The sequence below is a fragment of the Canis aureus genome, chromosome 23 (genome assembly GCF_053574225.1).
Source record: "Canis aureus isolate CA01 chromosome 23, VMU_Caureus_v.1.0, whole genome shotgun sequence".
NCBI classification, from domain to species: Eukaryota; Metazoa; Chordata; class Mammalia; order Carnivora; family Canidae; genus Canis; species Canis aureus.
The window spans coordinates 15,727,899-15,735,515 of NC_135633.1; the positions used below are offsets into that span (position 1 = coordinate 15,727,899).

A 7,617-nucleotide genomic window follows, 5' to 3' on the forward strand; every position below is an offset into this window, starting at 1 on the left:
CTCAGAAAGTCATGTCATTCTGACCTCCCTCCTATTATCCACTCCGCACCTCCACCCACCCACATACCAAACCCCCATTAAGCTCTTCTCTGTAGTAAATACATTTTAATTAAAATCAAATTCTTGCCCAACTGCTTTTCTCTCCAAATCTCGCCCCTCAATGCAGTTTAGATGGCATGAGACCACACAGTGCAACCTGGCCCGATTGGCAGAAGGGGTCATTCTCCCCTCGTCAGATGAGTGAGGTTTGCGGGGGCACTGGGGGTATCACCATGTGGAGCAGGAGCCAGCTCCACAGGCCAAGTTGGGGCAGAAAATGCACAGGCTCCAATAACCTGGTTCCAACCTCTGCTCTCCCTAACAGTGTGTCTTTGAGTGAGCCAGTTAATGAAGATAATAAATAGCCCTTGCTTGTAAGGGCAGAGTATGGATTGAATCGGATGCCAGACGTGAAGGCTTCTTGTTGACCTCATTAAGCGTTAGATGCTTTCTTCCCTATTTGTAAGTGTGGTGGTTTTATATCAGAGCAACTTGCTAAGCTAGAACTGGGTTTCCCAGAACTCCCTTTCCTGGATGGTCCCCAGGGAGGCCTGGCTGCTAGGCACATTTGCACAAGATGGGGAAGGTGGAAGGGACAGCAGGCCACATACCTGGAAGGTCAGTGCAGGGCTTCAGGCACTTGTGCCGGGCATGCATGTTGCTAATGGAGTGAGGGAGGGGCAGCAGCCAGGTTTCTGGAGATGCTTCCTCCAGCATCTTTGAGTCCAGGGCTGGAGCATGTGCACCAATTTGGCAGAAGGTATAAGCTGCTTCTAAGGGTCACTGCATTGTTAAGGTTGGAGGTGGTAAGAAACAAACACGAATTCCAGCTTCTCCTCAAGGGCCCCAGGTCGTCCAGTTTCCTCTTGATTTCTCCCACTTCACACCCAAATTTTCTTCTCACTCGCCAGCTCTGCTGATGGACACAACTTTGGGCCCACCAGCAGATGTGAGACGCCTGCCTTCCCGAGACATATTCACTAGCTGCCACAATTGCGTTGTGAACTCCAACCCCTATGATAATCCCTTATCCCATATCACATTAATGGTCCTGCTTCCCTGACTGAACCCTGATACAGTGGTAAATAAAACTTCCCCCTCCTGTGAGCCTACCATGGGCTAGTACGTTGTTATTCTTTACGACATCCATCTGGGATTACTTCTGAGAATTATTGATCGAGATTATCAACCCTATTTTATACTTTGTATATTAGTCAGCGTTCCAGAGAAGCAGAACAAATAGGAGACATACGGAGATAGACAGATAAATGGATTTATTATGGGAAGTTTGCTCATTGTGGAGACTGAGTAGTCCCACAATCTACCATCTGTAAGCTGGAGGAGACTCAGAAAAGCCAGTGGCATAGTTCAAGTCTGAAGGCCTGAGAACCAGAGAGCCAAGGGTGAGAGTCCTAGTCCAAGGGCAGGAGAAGACCAAATTCTAGCTCAGCAATCAAGCTAAGAGAGTGAATTTTCCCTTCTTCGACCCTTTTGTCCTTTTCAGGCTCTCAAGGCATTAGATGAGGTCCGCTCACACTGGGCAGGGCAACGGGTTTTACTCAGTCTACCAATTCAAATGCTAACCTCATCCAGAAACACCCCCACAGACACTCCCTGAAATAATGTTTAATCAAATATCTGGGGACCCTGTGGTCCAGTCAGGTTGATACACAAAATTAACCACCATGCTTGGACAAACTCAAGTCGTGGAGGTTAAATACTATGTCCCAGTAACTGCCAGAACTGGGATTCAAACCCTGGTCTGTGTAGCTCTTGTGCCTGAACTTCTGTCACTCACTCACACACTCTGAAACTCACCAGGAGCATTAGCTCATTAATTAGAAAAGGCTGCAAACGTGACGTATACTCATTAGGAATAGGAAAGACTCTTAGACATATCAGTGTAAAATGTTTAAGATGCCAAAGACATGACCAAAAAAGGGATGGCCATACCCCAAAAGATATACAAGCACCACCCAGAGAGATGAAATTATAGATGTACCTGAAGTTGCCCATTAAGCAAACTGGTTTAGGCCCTGTCTTAAACGGAAGGGGTCCAATTGCTCTCTGTACAGCCATGTCCGAAAAGAGATTGGACTTCTGGCAGAGAGAAACGCACTAATTGTTTCCCCACACGGCTCACCACTCAGCACCCTCCCACTGGCCAACAATCCCTGACAGTCAACTGGGAGAAAATCAAAGAAGCAATTGAGTGAGGGCTGCTCTGGGTTTGTGCCCAAGAGTCACAGGATCCCCGGACAAAGCAGGAAGGCCTCCTGGCCACTGCGGCCTTCTAAGAATGCCTGAGACGCCAGCCCTCGAGGTTTTCCAGTTCCCTGAGGACCAAGGGAAGCATCCTGGAAGGAGGATGTGGCTGTCCCATGGACAGAATGGAACAAAACAAATTCACGTGGCATGGCTCATTCAGGGCAGAGTAGGAGGAGAAAGACCTGGGAGAGGGGCAGAGGGAGGACGGGGAGAGAGATGACATGAAACATCATCCCATTGGTTCCCGGTCCCTCCTGGCCTCATGGTCTTGTGCCTGCTGTTCCCTCCGAAGGGCCCTTTCTCTTCCTTTCCATCCACTGAAGACCATCATTCCCTTCCAGGCTTCTCCAGGTCACCACCTTGCACCGTCTCCTCATCACCTTCCACATCCCATGGATGCTATGTCCCTGTGATGCTGCAATTGTTTCTTGCACACCTGTAATACCTTCAGAGAAGGGCTGTATCTCTAAAAATCCTTTTCTTCTTTATATGAAAAATAAGATTTTTCCTTTTTTAATCAAAGCTGTGCCCTATCGAAAAGAAGAATATGAAAAATAGTGTCATCACCCACAGATGTGGAGCATCAATACCTTGGTGGCTATGGACCTATTGACATTTTCAATACATGTACCTATGACACTGCGTGGCTATACAGGCAAGATTGGAGAGGGCTTATGAGTTTGAATTTTGTAGTTATATCACCTTGGATTGGCATCTCAAATCTAGCCGTGCGAACTTGGATAAATAACTGTCTCTGTACCTCAGTTGACTGGATGTAAAATGGGAATGGTAGAGTTGTTACGAGGTTGTCATATGGTTGGTTGTTATAAGGATTAAATGAAATGATCCACAGAAAGCCCACCAAGAATGTATATAAAATCACCATTCGTGGCGTGTGTTTGTGTGTGTGTTAAAATGCACATTATAAGAAATTCACCATTTCAACCATTTCAAAGTGTGAAACTCAGTGGTATTTAGTAAATTCACAGTGTTGTGCAACTATCAACACCATCCTATTCCAGAACATTTTTAGCACCCCAAAAGGATATCCCACACCCATTAGGCTGTCTCTTCCCCACTCTCCTTTGCCCCTGCCCCTGGAAACCACTAATCTGCTTTCATCTCTATGGAAAATCACTTTCTCTTCAACCTTTGTCTCTAGCTCAGTTTTTTCCTGACAGCTTTGCATTCAAAACTCTTTCATAAACAAACTAAATCAAACTTTAGAAAGGGGAAACAAACACAAAACTACAAAGCAAACGTGGAGAAATGATTTGGCACCTCTCCTAGAAGCTCACTGTGGAACTTGCTGAAGAGTGATCAGTCCCTGCTTGGTCTGTCTGCCTCCAGGCTCACTCACCCCAAACGTCTTCGCCTGGTTCTTGTTAGAATGGGGCCTCCTGGTTGTCAAATCCATGTTCTATTTCCAGCCTTCAGCCTCTGTAAAGTTTTTGCACTGCATGATGGTGGATCCTGCCCCCACCCTTTCTAGAAACCCTCTTTCCTTTTGATTCTAAAACACCACTTGTCCTAGCTCTCTGGCCATGCCACCTCATCTCCTAAGCTGGTGAATGCACTATCCTGCTCTCTACCGTCCACAGCCCTCCTCAGGTCACCATATCCGTTGCCCCCATGTCAGCTATCACACAGACACCGGCCATTTCCAGCTCTCTCCTCAATTCCAGATCGCTGTGTTCAGCTGCCCTCTGGACCTCCCAGAAGTCTTCGACACATCTCACATTCAACACAGTCCACTGGGTTGTCCAAAATGCAGTAAATGATATACATTTCCAATCTCACTAATGGTGCCCCAACAACTCAATTTCCCAAACTAGAATTTTCAGTCATCTGTGGTTCCTTTCTTTTTTCTAACTCTTTTTTTCCAGGTGGATAACAAATCATGCCTGTATAGTTCAGAACCCTCTCTTGAGTCCCCTCCCTCCTATTCACCCTGTTGCCATTGTCTTAGCTCAGATCCCAACAGCTTTCAACAACCACAATGACCTTTGTAAGATCCACATATGTCCTTTCCCTGTCAGAATTACTTGTTCAAAAGGCAGAAGTGATCAAGTTGTTCTCCTATTTGAATATCACTCCCTTCTAGAAAATACACCCTCAGCTCCCAGAACATACTAGAACCTGTCACAGATCCTCCACTGTCCACTGAGGGTGAGCTTCTAGGTGAAGCTGCCTCCAGTTCCTGGCTCCAGAGTGGGGAGATGTGACTCAGCTGCACCAATCAGCAGCCTCAATATCTCTGGCCCCAGTAATTGGTTCAGGCCTAAGCCAGAGCTAATGAAACACAATTCTGGGCTTTTATTTGAGGTACGAGGAAATCAGACCTCTTCTTTGCACTTTGCATGAAAAAAGAAGTACAGAGACTGCATCTTGCGACGAAGGGGACTGGCACTAGAAAGAGGAAAACCTTACCCTGGTGACATCTTTGGAGACCTGGGTCAAATTAGACCCACAGGCACATACCCTTTATTTCTTTTTAAAATATAAGCCAATACATTCCCTGACTCTTTTTATTTTTTTATTTTTAACTTTTTCTTAAAATAGTTTGAATTGAGGTTTGTATTACAAACCAAAGTCTTTGCTCATTACCCTGTAAGCCAGCATTTTCCAAATTTCGCTGAACATTAGAATCACCTGGGGTGGGGGGGAGTTTTAAACCACTTAGTGCCAATTCAATCCTCACATCTGGGGGGTGGGAGCCAGACATCAGAAATTTTTAAAGCTCTCAGGTGATTCCAATGCATAGTGAAGTTTGGGAACCACTGCTCTAAGCAAAGCAGGCTGCTCCCTCTGTGCTTCCCCAGCTCCCTGCCCACCAACTTACCAGAGCTCTTTTCACCCCATATTACTGACTGACTCCTTCTTTGGACTTTGAACATCTTAATGGCAGAGTCACATCTTTCTCCCTCTGCCTTGCATATGGTAGGCCTCAGTAAGCATTAAATAATTAACAGATGACTGACTGACTGAATGAATGAATGGGACAAGTCCAAACCATCTTGTGTATTTTTAACTTCAAGGCACCATGTACTAGGTATAAAAATAAGAATGCTCTGGCTTTGGAAACAGAGTGCCTTGACCCAAATTCTAGCTTGCTATGACTCAGGGCAAATACTCAACTGCTCAAAGACTTCTTTCTTCATCTGTAAGATGTAAATAATAATAGCACTTACATCACAGTGACGTCAGGATTTCATAATAGATGTAAAATTCTTAGAACATTGCTTGGTACATAGTAAGCACACAATAAATGTTAGCCCCTTCCTTCCTTCCTTTCTCCTTTCCAGTCTTCTTTCCTTCCTCCCTTCCTTCCTCCCAGATAAATATTAAGCACACACCCCCTGGGTTGGCTAAGAGGTGAATGGGAGGTGAGGTAGGGGGAGACAGTGAGTGTGGAGGACTCCTTGCAGAATCTCATGACTCAAGGGGACACATGGGATAGAAAGAGGCAGAACACAGTGGTTCCTGATGTGTTCATTTCTCAGCTGTAAGCCTTGAGCACGTTTAGATGCTGAAAGAAAGAGCCAGGTGACACGAAGATGTTCAAGTGTCAAGAGGGGCAGATTCAACACCTGCCAGAGCCAAAGCCACAGGAGGTGGGAGGACCCTTGGGCCTAGGGAGGATGGGTCTCTCTCAGAGACAGGGAAGTCACAGAGAGGAGGTGGGGAGGCTGCAAAGATTTCACACCTGTATGCGCTTTGGAGGTGGTTTTGCTTTGCATGCAGTGTGTTAATGTAGGGGAGTTTTGTTCATGTGACTGGAAGTTTACTATGTCGGGGTGGAGGGCCAATTACTGGTTGGTAGCAGAACAAAAGTCTTGTAAAATTCCCAGTGCTGCTGGGCTTGCCCTGCCCACAATGCCAACAGCACACAATCAAGTGTTTTAGAGCCACCTGAATAGAGCCTGTTATTTGGATGAGGCCAGGTAAAGGGCTATTGTTTCGTATTATTCATCTCAGAGAATTTCATCTGTCTTAAAGGATCTCTCTTTCTGCCTGAGAAGAGAAAGCACTTCCTCATGAAGAGCACAGCTTTCCAGCAGGATCCATTGTATCAGAACTTTTTACCTGCCGGGTCTCTTGTTTTTAAAGGCCTATGGGCTTAAACATTTGTTAGCTGAGTAGCTGCAGAATTTTTTTGCAGCGTTAGAGACAATAAGCATCCGGTTAAGGATGTCCTTGAAAACATCACTCCCTCTGCAGCTCTCCGTCTTCTTATCTATGAAAGGAGGGAGTGGGACCTGGGCCTGCCGGCTTCCTTCCTCCCTCCCTTCCAGCAACACGCCTTCGCTGAGCTGCTATCAGGCGCACGGTGCAACTGTAGGCGCTGTGGGGTACACGAGATAAACCAACCCCGATTAAAAGCCACTGTGCCCACCCTCTGCCCATTTGCAGTTTTGCAGCGAAACAATAACCGAAATCACTGTGTTATGGTCTAGGTCTCTATCACCTCACATCTTCAGTGGCTTCCTAACCAGTTCCCTGCCTTTGTTCAGCGTTTCCACCACTGCGAGGAGGAGGTTTCTGAAGCACGTGTCCAGTCTGGAGGATGCTCTCCAGCCCCATAACACGACAGGGACACTATGCCTGGGTCACTTTACTCATGCTATCCTCTCCTCGAACACTAGGTCTTGCAAACTCATATTCCACCGTCAAGGCCTTGCATTCTCTGTACCCAGCCCCTTGCCAGAATGAACTGCTTGTTCCTACTTGCTAGCCCCAGCGTTTTTAAATATGCCTTAGCTGCCACATTTGTGACAGCACAGTCATTTGCCTGTGTGTCTCCTCTGTGAGCACCTGTATTAGGGAGGGGCAGACCTGAATTATGCCGTTTCCTCAGTGCATGGCACTTAGCTGGTACTGAATTAATCATTGTGAAGTCACAGAATGTCATAGGTGAGAAGAGTGTCAGGAGAGGCACAGTCTCTAAACAAACCACTGGGTACAAATACAAGGCGAACAATATTTCTACCCTTTGTTCTCTGAAACCATAACCGTGCATCTGGGGGAAACTGGGAGATCAGGGACCCAGGGGCTTTTTTTTCCAATATCAGAAACATAAGGAAACAGAGCATAACACATCAGTCTTGTACCAACCATACAGCTTTCACAAATCTCATCATTTTGCCCTGTTTGCTTCAGATGTTTTCTTTTTTTTTTTTTTTTTTGGAAACATAAACATTATAGTTAATCATAACCCCAAAGGGATAACATTCCATCTCCCCATGAATGGTCTTCCTCATGAATTTGGTGTTTATCATTTAAGTATATTTTACTACATTGGCATGTATT

General features: G+C 45.9%; 1 long non-coding RNA gene across 4 annotated transcripts; it reads right to left on the bottom strand.

Annotated features, from left to right (window-relative positions):
- Nucleotides 1-1,128: 1,128 nt before the first annotated feature.
- Nucleotides 1,129-7,180, bottom strand: LOC144294653 (uncharacterized). Of its 4 annotated transcripts, none has more exons than XR_013362027.1 (3): nt 5,150-5,439; nt 3,589-3,747; nt 1,129-2,837 (listed from the first exon to the last, which is right to left on the bottom strand). It is a non-coding gene; the product is annotated as an uncharacterized LOC144294653 (long non-coding RNA). The 4 variants fall into 4 exon arrangements; XR_013362028.1 differs by lacking the exon at nt 5,150-5,439 and adding an exon at nt 7,144-7,180 and having other exon boundaries at nt 1,132-2,837; nt 3,668-3,747; XR_013362026.1 differs by lacking the exon at nt 5,150-5,439 and adding an exon at nt 5,446-5,865 and having other exon boundaries at nt 1,132-2,837; nt 3,668-3,747.
- Nucleotides 7,181-7,617: the final 437 nt, after the last annotated feature.